Source organism: Tamandua tetradactyla, chromosome 3 (assembly GCF_023851605.1).
Source record: "Tamandua tetradactyla isolate mTamTet1 chromosome 3, mTamTet1.pri, whole genome shotgun sequence".
NCBI lineage: Eukaryota > Metazoa > Chordata > Mammalia > Pilosa > Myrmecophagidae > Tamandua > Tamandua tetradactyla.
In genome coordinates, this window is record NC_135329.1 from 67,592,433 (window position 1) to 67,607,612 (window position 15,180).

Here is a 15,180-nt window from a genome sequence, read left to right on the forward strand (position 1 = left end):
AAAAATTTAAGAGGAGGGAACACTTCCTTATTCATTCTACGGGGCCAACATCAACCTCCCTCCCTCCCCCTCTCCCTGCCCTAGCCCCCTCTCTCTCTCTCTCTCACACACACACACACACACACACACACGTAATCAAGCAATAGATGTGGTTTTGGTTTTGTTCCAAGTCCCTCTTCTTGGCATATCTTTTATCTCCTACAGCTTTCCCCATAGAACTCTCAGCTGGGTTTCATATACTTCTCCATCCTTGGCTAACCAGTTACTGCAGTTTCCTTAGGGAGACTATTTTGCATTTGCCAAAGACTCTTCAAACTTCTACTTATCTCTATTTGGCATTCAATAACAAGATGTGCCCTCAGCTACCTTTGGAAACCTACTCCTTATACAGGGAGGGGGCATAAAAATAACAAACATCTACACAGTGCCCCATAGGACATGAGCATTACTTATTGCAGGTCAGAGCATGGCAGGGATAAGACAAAACTATGCTTGGACTATAACATAAAAGGGGGAGAGAGCAAGATTACATGAGCTTTCAGAAGACAAAACATGGAACTCTTTCAAGCACTGGACTCATCAGTGGGGCCCTCACCCAAATGGCATCAGGACTAACTTCTGAAGGATGTGTGTGCTACAAAAGGTTTGGGGAGAACCTCAAGAGAGAGGAAGAGGAAGGACAGGATCCCCAGACACACAGAGCAGGCCTGGTGACATTCAGTGTGATTGGAGCCTAGAGTTGGTGAGGGTAGAGGGCAGGACAGCAAATCCCATCATTAGGGCCTCACAGCCCAATGGAGGAATCTCTTGACAGTCACACAAGTCCCTGAGGAGCCACTGGAAATGGCATACTCCCCATGCTCATCCTTGGATCCCTCAGCCCTGTGGTTTGTTCTCATTTCCTTCAATTGATTTCCTTCTACCATCTCCTCTCCCTGATTTTCATTATTATTATTTTTTTACATGGGCAGACACTGAGAATGGAACCCGGGTCTCCAGCATGGCAGATGAGAACTGTGCCTGCTGAGCCACCATGGCCCGCCCACCACCCCCATTCCCTCTTTTGAACGACAGATAGATTAAATATTTTGTTTACAGTTTAAGTTTTTCATTTTATTTTATTTTTTTCCTCTTGGTACATTGCTGTGTTGATATATTTCTCTAAACCATCTCAAAATTCAAATTTTAGTTTATGACTTAAAGGAGAATTAAATGTCTCACTCTGGCATATAAAATTTAAAACTGAAACAAAATATATTTTATAGCTCTAAGAGTTTTCTTTTAAAAGCAAGCACCTCCAAAACTTTGCTGTGAAAACAACTTGATTTCATAAGCTAAACTAGAATTTCACAGAGAGATTGCAAAAGGGGAGAGGTAACTTAGCTAAAATTGGCATGGCACCTTTGTACCGTGTTTGTCATCTCTTTCAAAGGCACAGAAATCCCCACCAGGGTGCATCAACTTGGGAAAAAAATCACTTTTGTAGACCGAGAACTCTTTTTCATCTCTACAACTAGGCTTGGAATTTTCCCTACCAGCTGGATAAAAGTAAGCCGTTTGTCCCTGGCCCTAGAAGACTAAGCACATCTGCAAGCTCCAAAAATGCATGAGATAATCATTTGCTGCATTTCAAATTATTTCCAATTTAATTACCTCTCCTATGGGGGAAAGAACAAGTAGGAAATAAGACTACTAGTTAGGGGTAGGACAGCATGGCAGATGGGACCACAGCCTTTGGAGTCAGAACGCCAGTGCTTTAATCCAGGATGAAGTGCTTACCAGGACGGGAACTGGCAGTTCATTATTGAATTTCTCTCCATTTCAGGTTCCTCAAGTTTTAAATGGTGCTGATTATTGCACCAGACTTAAAGGGTCGAATGAGGTAGAATGTGAGGGGCCCGTGCCCTGTGGCGAGCACTCAGCAGTGTGCCAGCTGGTTTTAGCTCCGGGACCCTTAGGATCTAAGGCCAGGAGTGCAGATGCCAGTTTAGGGTGGAAGGAGGGGTGCGTAAGCCCCACCCCAAATCAAGGGGTCCTTAAATACATGTTATAACCTGCTCATAAGTGATCTACATACTCTCAAAATTGATTTTCAAAAAAAAGAAATAAAAATGTGTATAATACCAATAAAGGAACAAAGGAAGACCTGATATTGTGTTCCAAACAGGGACCCGAGGAAAAGAGAAGGCACCGGTAAACTGTCCTGTCTTTGGTGCCTGTGAGGGGAGAGTTTTATGCTACTAACACACAATTTGGGCGGTTCGGCCAAGGTCATTTTTTTAAAGACAGAATGGGTGCAGCTTTGCTTCTTTTGCAGTTTAGTGAGGTCCCAGCCTGCTCTGGGTACCTCGTCTGCTTCTCACTGAGTGCTTCCCAATCAGTTACAGTTAAAGCAATAGTTCACTCTCACTCAGCATACCACAGCTCACAAGATATTTACTTCCTGGTGCATAATCCCATTTACTCTATCTCTGAGAGCAAGTGAAGACTCTAATGTCTGTTTTCTAGATGCATGAGCTCAGTAAGGGTCAGAGACAAGTGGCGTCTCCCAGGCTGACCCAGGCTGACCCAGCTACCCTCCCAGCGCAGACCCCAGAGCCCGAATGGCCTCTTATCCAAGTGGTCATTTTCCAGGCCAAGGAAGCAGCGTGTCCGCTGGCGCTCTCGGACGGACCTTTCACGAGGAGAAGAGCGCAAAGCCGGAGTCTCCTGGCTCTCAGCTCACGCTCGATGCGACATCACGCCTTTCCTAGGTGCCTCAGCTGCAGTCACGTTCAGATATAACAGCCCAGCAAGCAGCAGCTCTGGCAAGCCAGGGCTAATGTTTATCAATGAACAAAAAAAATTCTCCATTTGATTGGAACGAGGCTGGTGCAGCAGCTCCGCTGAGTCTTCAAGGACTCAGATTTCTTTTCAAGTTCTGTTCCAACACTGTTAGCATGTATATTTTGGTCTTTATGTTTACGTTTCAAATTGATCGTTTTTGGAAATTATCTCTCTGACAGGAAGGTGAGGATAGGGCCTAATGCTGAGCCTATTTTCAATGAAGAAGAAGGTAACATATCCGAAAAATAAGCCATTAACAATGGCTAAAACTGTGTCACAATGCTGTACCTTAAGGCAGCGTGTGAAATAGAGGCGTATACATCTAAACTTGACCAAACCAGGCTTCTGTTTTTAGGAATGCAAGGGAATGGGGGGAAATGGCTAGAGAGCAGAGTACTTGCTGTGCCTGCCATATCCATTTTAGGAACATACACACGCCTGTGTGTGTGTATATATATATATATATTTTATATATATATAAAAAAACTATGTTATATATAATTATATACTAAGTATATAATTATAATGGTTTGAATGCAAAATTACATGAAGTATATTATTATATTTATAACTATAAAATTAAATAAATATGTAAAATTTATTCTGATTTGGTTGGTCAGAATGCCCTTTAGAGGTTTCCTGCTGTAATCATTTCCACATCAGCCTATACAAAAGAATTCCTAAGAATATTCCCGGAACTGTCTATCCCAAATTTCTGACTGAGTAGGTTTTATATAAGGTCTGACTTTATATATATATATATATATATATATATATATATATATATATATATATATAATTTAAAATGATAAAATATTGAAAAAGTTAGGTACTTAGTAATCAGTTGAGAATTCTAGCATATTTTACCAAAAATGGAGATGATTGTAGGAATGTGCTGATGATTTTTAAATACAATTTGATTAGATTTATATAAAACTGTTAAAGATGGATCAATGTTTATTTTGTGAACAAGATATTAGATACTATGGAGAAATAAAATAGAAATATTAATTGTTGGCATGTTTAAAGTATCTTATATCTTCTAAAATATTTTCAAGATCACTATCTCATCAGATTTCACATTACCTCATTGAGAAAGAGAAATATTTCCTCTAGAGAGGAAATAATCTTCACTTCATATAGAATTGAAAATCATAATTTTAGTCTCTTGCTTCTATGTGACATAAAACACATTAATATGTTGCTACATGTATATATATATATATGCATTGACATACATATATACACACATAGAAATATTTTCCTGTGGGAATGTCAGAAATAGCTATTCAAAAAAGTATTCAGTGGGATCACATTAAATTTATGAATTTACTCTTCATAAATATCATTTTCCTAGTATACCTTTCTATCTAAACACTTTTACAGTTGTTTATTCCTAAGCATTTTATCTTTTATCAAAAGGGGTTTTTCATCTATTCAGTGTTGTAAATGGTCATTGATTTTACGTATGAAAACTACTGATTTATTTTGTACACAGAAGACCTACTATACACATAAACGCAAATTTTTTGTATTGATTTTGTACCTCAAAATTTACTGTCTTCTTTATTGCTTGCAGTCATTTCTCAGTATTTTTTCTTATTTCTCAAATTCTCTAAACCCCCCACCTTTTTCACAGTCTTGTTTCTTCTGTGAATCAGAGTAGATTCATGTTGATCATTTAGTATGCAATTGTAGGAATACAACCATTTTTTGTAATGGAAATGGATAGAAGCAGATCAATTCCAAAGATGCACAGAAGAATAAGTGGATTAGATGTGTAGACTGATTGACTATATGTGATGGTAAGGAAGTTGCGGCAGTAAATTGGATACAGAAATAATAACACAATCCTGGTAAATATCTGATTCCAAGTTGAGGTGATTACACCTAATGATGTTTACTGCATTTGTAGAAAGGGTTAGTTAGGAAAAGGATTGTTTATCAGAAATAAAAATTTGGACCTCATGGAATGGGCAACTTTTATAGGCAATATTTGGGTGGAAAAAGTAAGGTGAGGAGTAACGGAAAGATTTTATAAGCTTTCTGATTGTTTTGTTCACCGTTGTCTCCTACAGTTGTCTACTCGTAATGAATTCCTTAAGAGAAAAAAATATTATTCAAGTACCTACTCCTTCTCAAATGATTCCAGGAAAAGTGACCCAAGTCTCAGCTCCAGAGTTGGATGCTCACTAGTTCATAAAAATTAAAGGTACCCTTTTCTCTTTAAAGTGATTTAGAATGCCCTGTACTTCAAGACTAGTTAATGCTATTTAAGGAGGATTCTACAGTAGGATATTTTTCCTGAAAGATTTATCATTCTAGCTATTGCCATGTCTGGGTAATGGTGCTTGGAACTGTTTCCAGCTATTGTTTAATTAACCTTAGTATGAAGCCAACATAGAGAAAGGGAAGGAGAAGAGAAGAGATGACATGCCACAGTGGAAGTTCTCTTCACTATTGGTTTTCTTGCTGTATGAGAAAATCAATTCCCTTTTATTTAATCCATTTGTAATTGGATTTCCATTATTTGTAGCAGAAAGTATTCCAAATAAAAAGATCAATAGGATTCCGCAGGAAAAAAAAAAGTAATATGACAGGCATTCAGCAAAAATGATTTAATAATAAATTATTCAGGTGCATGTAAATGAAGATTCTACAATCTTTACTGACACTTGAATCCTTTGGTGCAGCAATATAAAGGCTTATTATCCATGTTTTTAAATGCAATTCAAGGTGATTTAACCATGTCTGCTGTTTCATGAACAATCATATTATATTTACATAGCCATTTCTATGGTTGTGAATGAAAGTTTAGACAATTTTGATAATTATGGTGGCATCTACTTTTCTAAGTCATCCAGTATCCCTTAAAATGATATCCATTTTATATGGCCTAAGTAGACAAGATAGTCACTTATTTTGTGATATAATCTGGGGCATCTAGTGCATGTGTGAGAAAGGCCTATTTATATTTATTCCATGAATTATTAACTTTTCTTCTCTCACATCTTATTCTGGTGGTATATGAGGATTTTAGAGAATAAAATGGAATTCAGAAGCCGAGACTGAATACAAATGAACTTTCTTAGTGGAGAATCACATGGTGATGGACTGCCTCACCCCTGCAACTAAAGGGTTCTGTTTGACTCCAGGGATCTTTTAATCTCCACTCAGAAAAAACTCTTTACCATCCTGTATTGTTGTTAGACACACCGGAGATAGAAATTGAAGACCAGCATAAATCCTCTTGTGTTGGATCTTGAGTGGAGCGTATACTAGTTCATTAACATCTTCTAGTTCCATTCATTGCTTCAGAATTCTCTTATTTATTTGCACAGGAAATGCAAAGAGTTAAAGAACAGCCTCTTCTTGTAGTGTCCGCATCTGCTTAACTGAAGCATTCCCTCTACCGTACCTGTAAAGGAAAAAGAACAGCCAACCAGGTACTATGTCGGTGAGAATCAACTGAAGAATTATATTTCCCTCCTGATTCTAACATATATTTACAAGTAGCAAACGTTCTTTTTGTGTACTTTGAGAAAACAGTGGCAAAATGGCATCAATTCTTTTTTTTTTAAATTATGACTTCTTACCTTCATTTATACTGGCATATTTTCAGTAAATAGATATACTTTTGCCTCTTCAAAGCTGGCACTTCTATATGGTTTACAGGTTACCTTTTTTGTTTCCTCTCCTCCCACCTACCCCAGCCCAACATGTGGTATAGAATACTGAATCTTGAACTTCCCTTTTTCCACTTGTTCATTTTCCTTAACATATTAATATATTGATTTAGAAATAATTTTTGAATAAATAAATGCTCCAGTGATCTTTCACATTTTTGAAAGAATTATTAAATTGGATATATTATTGGTTTTCAAACTGGGCCTAAATGTTGGAAATGTTTTTTCATTTCCCATAGACTTGTTTCTGTACTATTTCTCTCCCTTATCCTCCATAATTTTGCGGTGAAATGACATGTATTGTATGGGTTTGGGATCATTCTTAAATAAGAAAGACTAAAGATAAGTCTTGGCAAGTGGTTTTTTACAGATGGATACATTCTTTTATTCCTTCTTCTTTTTGGCAATGGATATGTACAGACAAAATTAGGATAGAGGCAGGAAGAATGGAAGAAATGATGTCTGACTGGGCCTGTCTTGGTTTTCTGGCTTTCACTCTTTGTAGCTCAGGAATGTTTCCCCATATCCGAGTATGACTCCATCAGAGAGACTTCCTTACATTCTTTGCAAGAGCTTTCAGCTATGAGCGCAACTTCTGGATATTTCTTCATCCAAACCGTGGCCATGGCAAAGAGATGGTGTTAAATTTGAAATACTAATTTAGTCATTCTTGTCCTCTTATGTACAAAGTGACTCCTAATATCTCTCTAGGCTAAAATCCAAGTTTTTTTGTTTCCCATCTCTAAACAGTGAACGGTCTTAGGACACAAAAGATTGGAACTGCCATAGCAAACTTTTAAAATAGTCTGATAAGCTACTGTACGGTGTCTGTGTATGCATGTGCTGTGCATTAGAAATAGGCTTTGCAAATTACCCCATGCTCCCAGTGAAAAGGTGAAATGAGCATGAGATGTGGAAACAGAAGTTTCAAATAGTACTCTGCCACTATCCAGCTCTGCGACCTTTGTCATAGCACTCATTGAGCCCCCATCCTCATTCTCCTATGAAGACGAAACATTTCATAGAGCTGATATTTGTGTATATAATATGAAGATGTGTCTGAAGACTAAATGCCATTAAAGCAGTAAATGCGCATGAAAGTATCTAGTTTTATGCCTGGGTTACAGAAGCTGCTCAAATGCCAGATGACTCTTGATGACTAGCACTTAGCCCTACCTGAAAGGACAAAACATCCTGCGAGTAATTACTTCTGTCTTCTAAGGTAATTGCTGCTGTCTGGGAACCCAGTAGGGACTCCCAGATGATGCAACTTCGTTCTCATTGCTTCTGCCCCGGAGAAATCAAGAAATAATTACTTTTTATGTGGAGACTGGATTGATACAAAGTCCCCTGTGGCTGTGGCGAGCTAAACAGGACCAGGAAGAACAACCTGGGATTTTTTTTCTGCAAGAATACTCCTGCTGCAGGGATGACAGCAAAAATCAGGGTCTCCCATTCTGTGTTTATGAATGTTCTGAGAAGGCAAAGCCCAGCGTCGTCACAGGCTTTCAGCTTTCTGTGAGTGCAAAGAGAATCACCCTCCATGCGCATTGGCAATGTGAGACCACCAGAACCACAGTTAACGGATTCCCCTCCAGGGGAGTGTCTTTGCTTCAGAGAAAATACATAGTGACAATTTTTGATAGCTGAAAATAGCAGGTATCTCATTTTTTTATTGCTCAAAACGAAAGGGAATTCATTTTAAAAGCATGCCTTTTGTTTAAGGAACATGTACCTGCATTAGTAACTGGTGGTTATAAGGCTTCCCCAAACTATCAATTCCAAATTAACATGAAAAGTAACTTTCCCCCATATCATGCTCAAAATGGATTTGGAAAAAGGCAATCTCCCAAAGGGTGTAAATGCCCCAAACCTGAAGCTCTTATCAACCTTGTTAGCTTCTTATGTTTTTAAAAGACTTTAAAACTCCCGTAACTCATTCATTGCTGAAGGAAATGTAGTCCGAAGACCCGTCATGGCTTTGCACAGGGCTCAGCGAGTTTATTAAATGTCGATGAGGGGCAGGGAAGAGGTTGGAGTTAGCACTCAGAACGCTTGTCTTTGAGTCTTAACTGCCCTATACTAGCTGCCTGGCGTTACATAAATCATCCTGTTCCTTCAGTTTCCCACTTGCAAAGTTGGAATGACAGATATCTCTATCCATAAAAGCTCCTAGAAATGTGCCTTGACTATAAATGCAGTATTCTATGTAGTTTATTTTAAAGAAGCACCATCAAGGTCTTTACGGAAACAATTAGTTGATTTGTGGAGCAGGAATACATAAAATAGGTAAGCAGTGCTTGCCCCAAATTACGCTCTCAGTGATGGTGGTAGATAAAAGTGCCAAAAAGCAATGAGAAAATGCTGTCCCCTAGTTGTGTGGTCAGGGGCTGCTCTTTCTCCTCTCTGGTTCTCAGTTTGCTTACTGCTAACTGTTTGGGGATCACTAATTGATATAATATAATAGATTTATGCAAGCAGATAAACATGAAAAAGTTAGGTGGTACTAATGACAGAAATATTTGTTTAATATTAGTAGCAGTATTAAAACTAATATCGATAGTACAGGTAGTTATTGAAATACCACTGTCGTAGTTAGGCTTGGGTGTTAACTTGGCCAGGTGGTGGTGCCCAGTTGTTCTGTTACTGCAGACTTAAATCCTCTGCAGGTGATTTCATCTATGGCTGATTACACTGTGGTCAGGCGAAGGGAGGTGCTCTTTGTAATGAGTGCCATTTTATTTGAATAGCTGGAGTCTTAAAAGAGAGAGGTCAGAAGAGAGTTCAGCAGCTCAGCACAGCCCAGCACAACTCAACTCAGAGCTCAGAGCTGACACAGACCCAGATGTTTGGAGATGCAGAAAGGAATCACCCCAGAAGGCAAGAAGGAAGGACAGTAGGCCTCGCTGTGTGCCCTGCTTTGTGACAGAGAAAGCCAGAGGAACTGTACATTTGTAACTAAATAAATCCCTTTTATAAAAGCCGATCTGTCTCTGGTGTATTACATTCCAGCAGCCTTAGCAAGCTGAAACGTATTTTGCTACCAGAGGTGTGGGATGCTGCCATGTTTGTAAATACCAAACATGTTGGAACAGCTTTTTAAATGGATAAGGGCAGGATTCTGGAAGAATTGTGAGGCACCTGATTAAAAAAAGAAGTCTAGGTTGTTTTGAAGAGACTGCTGTGAAAAAATATGTATCTCAAGATGCTTCTTTCCAGATTGGAGGAAGGATGACCCTTGTTTTAAAGTGACAGAAAGTTTGGCAAATTGATTCCTGGCACTAGATGGAAGGAAGATTTTGAACTTAATGATGGGATGCTTGGCTGAGGGGATTTCTAAACTGAGGGTGGAGGATGCAGCCTGATTTCTCCTTGCAGTTATAGTCAATGTGACAGGAGAAGGATAGGCTAAGAATTGGACTTTTGAGTACAAAGAAACCAGAAATTGATGGTCTGGAAAACTTCAGGCTTCCAGAAAGTGAGATCCCAGAGAATAGTGCCCCATGGAAAGAGGAAAGAAGGAAGGCAGGAGGGAGGCCTGGGGCTTCAGAACTCTTCCTGGACACTGGGGCAAAAGGACTACACTCTGCCTTTTGGCAAAATCACCCCCTGCACTTGTACAGATGGAGCCACAATCTCTGCCTGACATTTCTTGGTTTCAGACCTGAGCTTCCATGGTTCTACCTCTGAGGCTGTTTTTCCTTCTTCCTCTCTTCCTTCCTTCCTTCCTTCCTTCCTCTTTCTCTCCTCCTGTGCTTATCCTTAATATGACCCTTTATATATTGTATCGAGTCAAAGATTCAAAGATCTTTAGCCCCAATTCGAGTGAGAATAAACATGAGATGACAGAAAAGAAACTATTAAACCATTGTTGATTCCACAGTCAAAAGTATTTATGTTTAACTGGTTAAAACAAAATAAATTAATGGTTTCATAACATGTTTAAATCTCGAGCTTAAAATTTGTGCTTTTTAAAAAAAATTTTTTTAATTAAACAAATGTCTGTGTTGGCATTCTCTCACCTGAAAATATCTTCCAGTCAGTGAGCGTCCAGTAAAGGTAATACCTTCTAATTGTTTATAGCTTCTGTTTTAGTCATAACAACTTTATAGTTCCATCAATTTGAATTCAGCTCCTGAATTGGGCCAGTACTGTCAGTGACTTCTTTCTCACCTCTAGAAGGTTTTTTCAAATTAGAATAACCTTTCATCACATTTTTAGTGTAGTAACTGCAAACCTAATGATATATTCATTTCACATAAATACACTTTGTCCACGCAGACCATGGAATGCTTTAGTAGGTCATACTAAATCATACAGGACAAGGCCTCTTGTCCTTCACACTGATGTGTACATGACACAATTGGAACCAGCTCCTCATTGCTTCCAAAGAGCCCAGAATGTCCTCTCCCCCAAATTTCTCATCCCGATCTTAATTTTCAAAGGGAAAATATGAAACGTCCTTTTTATTTCTTCACTTTTTTTCAGTTCGTTTTTCAAATGTCTCCACTGTTTCAGATTCAAATGGCGTTACTGATGATTTATCTCAACTCTTAAATGTGTTTGATTATGATAACAATACTTTTTCACTTTTACAATATCTGGTGTGCTCTTCTCCCATTTATCCCTGCAACTAACAAACATCTGTTACATTTATTTATTTTATAGAAAAATTTTGAGAAAAAATTGTCTATATTCATTGTATTATTTTTCCTTCAAGTCTTTTTCACCTCCTCCAGTTGAGCATTTTTGTCACTTCCCCATGGAAGCAAACATTATCAAGGTTTTCACAATCTCCGTATTTTTAAGGTGAATGGTCAGCTACATTTTATTTGATCTGTCAGTTCAATTTCACAGAACTGATTGCATACACCACCTTCCCTCACCAGTGGACGATAGGACACTACAAATGAGATTTAGAAAGCAGGGTGGCCCTTTGGCAGATGGATTATAAAATCGGAGACTTGAGGGGACCCTCAACCTTTGACGGGACTCAGCAGAACCTCTAGTTAACTACTCCCGATGTCGTATTACATCACATGCTCACCCTGAACTGAAATACAGAAAGGAAAGTGTTACTTCAATTTTCTTAAACCGTTCTATGGAGCAATGAGTGGGCTCAGTATTCCTGAGAAAGATGGTCAAGGTTGCTGTAGGGGTTTGTCTTCAAAGAAAGTTGGGACTCTGTTAAGATGGAGATAAAAGAAAGATGATGGCTAGGCAACTAACAGTATCCTCTACTCATCTGAAAACATATCAACTGAATTAAAAATATGTATATCATTTCCACCTCAAGCACTGGTATTAGCATCTAAGAAAAGCACTATGTGCCTACAGTAAACCATTGTAGAAATAAAATCTTCTCTAACATTCTCTGTGAAGGATCAAAATGAATAATAAAACACTTTTGTCCCCTCCTTTTACATTTAAAAACATCAACCCTGCGATGTTTGAAATCATTTCTTGAAATGCACTTCAAAAGCTAAGTAGCATACATTTGGCTTCATGGTGGTTACAGGTAAAATTTAATAAACGACCATTCAAATAAATCCTGCCAGTGGTAAGCAATGACCCACGAAGGAATGCGGCAGCTCTATTTTCAAAAGGCTATCAATTAAATGAGAACGACTGTTAAACTGCTCTGCTGCTCCCCAAATGTTAATTAAAATTGCAATATTGCTGAGGGGCAGCCAAACATGCTGCAGCTGTGAGACTGTTGTAAAGCAGCATTTCAGTATATTGTAGTCATAATGATAAAATGCTTTGATATTCTCACCGAGAAACACTGCATTATTCCAGATTATTCACTGCCTGAGCATGTGTTTTTTTATAACATCTTTACATTTTTATTCTTTTCACTCATCTACTTAATCAGTCTCCATTTTACCTCTACTGCAGGTCACAGACAAATATTCTAGTATTGGCTTGGCAAACATATGAGAACACAGAAGTCACAGCTTTTGCCCACATCGGTTGGTACTGCTAGTTTCACCCCTCTTGATTAAGTTTTCAAAGTTAAAAATGATTTTCTCTTCCCAGTGCCTGCCCATGAGAAAAAGAAAAAATTATTTTCCCTTTTCCCTGATTAAGTTTTCGAAGTTAAAATTATTTCCTTGCCTGTTTAATTCTCTGCTGCTTTCTTCTGTGAAACCCTATAGTATCATTAGTTTAATACTGTATTTTCTAAGAATGCTAATCCTTCTCACTTCTGAAAATTTAGACCTTTAAAACTGAGATCATTTTAAATTCATAGGTAGCTGAAAGAAACAATACAGAGAGAGAGAGAGATCCCTTGTGCGCTTTGCCCGATTTCTCTCAATGGTGACATTTATCAGAACCATAGTACAGTAACACAATTAGGAAATTGATATTTATAAAGTCACCAGGTAATTAATATTTCCCAGTTTTATTCATGCTTTTCTGTGTCTTATGTTCTATGCAATTTTGGCACTTGGGTAGGTTTATACATCCACCACCACAGTAAATAACTGCAGGGATCCACAGAGACCCTTCCTGTTCTCCTTTAATAACACATTCACCCACTGTCTCCACTGTCTGAGCCACTCAACTCATCTACCATGTCTAGAATTTCATCATAAATGCAATCATATGGTATGGAGCCTTTGGGATTGACTTTCTCATAAGCATAATTCCCTGGAGATTTATCTAAGTTGTGTGTATCAGTATTCCCTAAACTTTATCACAGAGTACTGTCCCGTGGTGTCTGTGTGCTGCAGGTTGCTTAACCACACTCGTGTTGGAGGGCATGGAGGCATCTGAGCTCGGTACAGTTCTGGCTATTATGAATGAAGCTGCTATGGGCATTTGTTGTACAGGCGTTTTGCTCAAGTATGAGCAAAGTTTTCATTTCTCCGGGATAAATTCCCAAGAATACAATCGCTGGTTTGAATGCAATTGCATGCTTAGCTTTTGTTGCTGTTGTTTTTTAAGAAATCTCCAAACCATTTTCCATGGTGCAGTACCACTTTACATTCCAACCAGCAATACATGAGGTTACAGTTTTCCCACATCTTCACCAACATGGTGCCACTACTGCTTTTTACGTTGCCCATTTTCTATTTGGATTTTTCTCTATTTTTGAGTTTAGAAATTCTTCATAAATTCTCCATACAAATACTCTTTCTCAGATATATGACCTGCAAATAGTTTCTCTCAATGTTTAGCTTGCATTTTTATCTCTTCACACGGGAGCTTACACAGCAAACATTTTTAATTTTGATGATAATCAATTTATCATTTTTTTCTTTGTACACTATGCTTCAGTATCAGTTTTAGAACTCTTTTGCCTGCCTATAGCCCCAGATTCTGAAGATGGTTCCCCGTGATATTTTCTAAAAAAGTCTTCTAGTTTTCCATTTACCATTTGATTGAATGACCTATGATGCATTTTGAATTAAATTTTCTGTAAGGTATGGCATTTAGACTGAAAATCTTTACTTTTTGTGCCTCTGGATATTCAGTTGTTCCAGCACCGTATCTTAAAAAGATTCTTCCCCTATTGAATTGCATTTGAATCTTTGTCAAAAATCTGTCGGACATGTGTGCACTGCTCTATTTGTCGTCTCTCTCCTATTCATTTGGCATGTGTGTGCAACCTAAAGCCACGGATTTCGATTAATGTGACCACACTAGAAGTCCTGAGAGTCAGTAGGCTGATTCTTTCCACCTTCTTCTTTTTCAACATTATTTTAGCTACTTTAGTTCCTTGCAACATTTTAGAATACTCTTGCCTGCACACACACATACACACACATACACAACTTCTGCCTGTATTGAGAAAAATTGTGTTTAACCTGTGCCTCAAATTTAAGGATAATTGACATTATTCTATGTTCAGACTCCCAATCCATGAGCACAATATGTATCTTCATTTATTTAGGTGTTTTTTTAGTTCTTTCATCAGCATTCTGCTGCTTTCATAACAAAAGTCCTATGCAAATTTTGTTTAGATTTACACTTAAATACTTCTCCTTTTTAAGCAGTTGTAAACAGCATTGCCTTTATAATCTGTTTACTTGGGTTTACTTAGTGTACCTAGAAATACAATTGCCATCCATAAGCTAATGCTATATCCTGTGACCTTGACGGAATCACTTATTAGTTTTATCTGTTTTGTTGCTGTTGTTGTTAGATTTCTCAGAATTTTCTGCATAGAAAATTATGTCATCTGCAAATAGAGACAGATTATTTTTTTTCCTTTCTAATCTGTGTTCCTTATATTCCCTTTCCTTTTCTTCCTTACACTGATCAGAACTTCCAGCACTGTTTGAATAAGAGTAATGGAGAATAGAAAACCTTGCCTCGTTCCCCATCTTAGGGGGAGAGTATTAATATAATGTCAGTTGCACGTGTTTTGAAGATGATATCAAGTTCAAGATAGTTCCCTTAGTCCTAGTTATCTGAGATTTTTCATCAGACATTCTTGCTGATCTTCATCAAACTATTGTCTTCATTAATTAATATGACCTTATGACTTTTCTTATTTAAGCTCTTAATACAGCTGATTATTTTGCTTGATTCCCTGATGCTGAACTCATCTTGCATCGCTGGAATAAATCTCATGTGGGTGTGGCGCATAGTTGTGTTAATATACTGCTGAGTCCCATTTACTAATGTTCTGTTTAGGGATTTTGTGTCTATATTCATG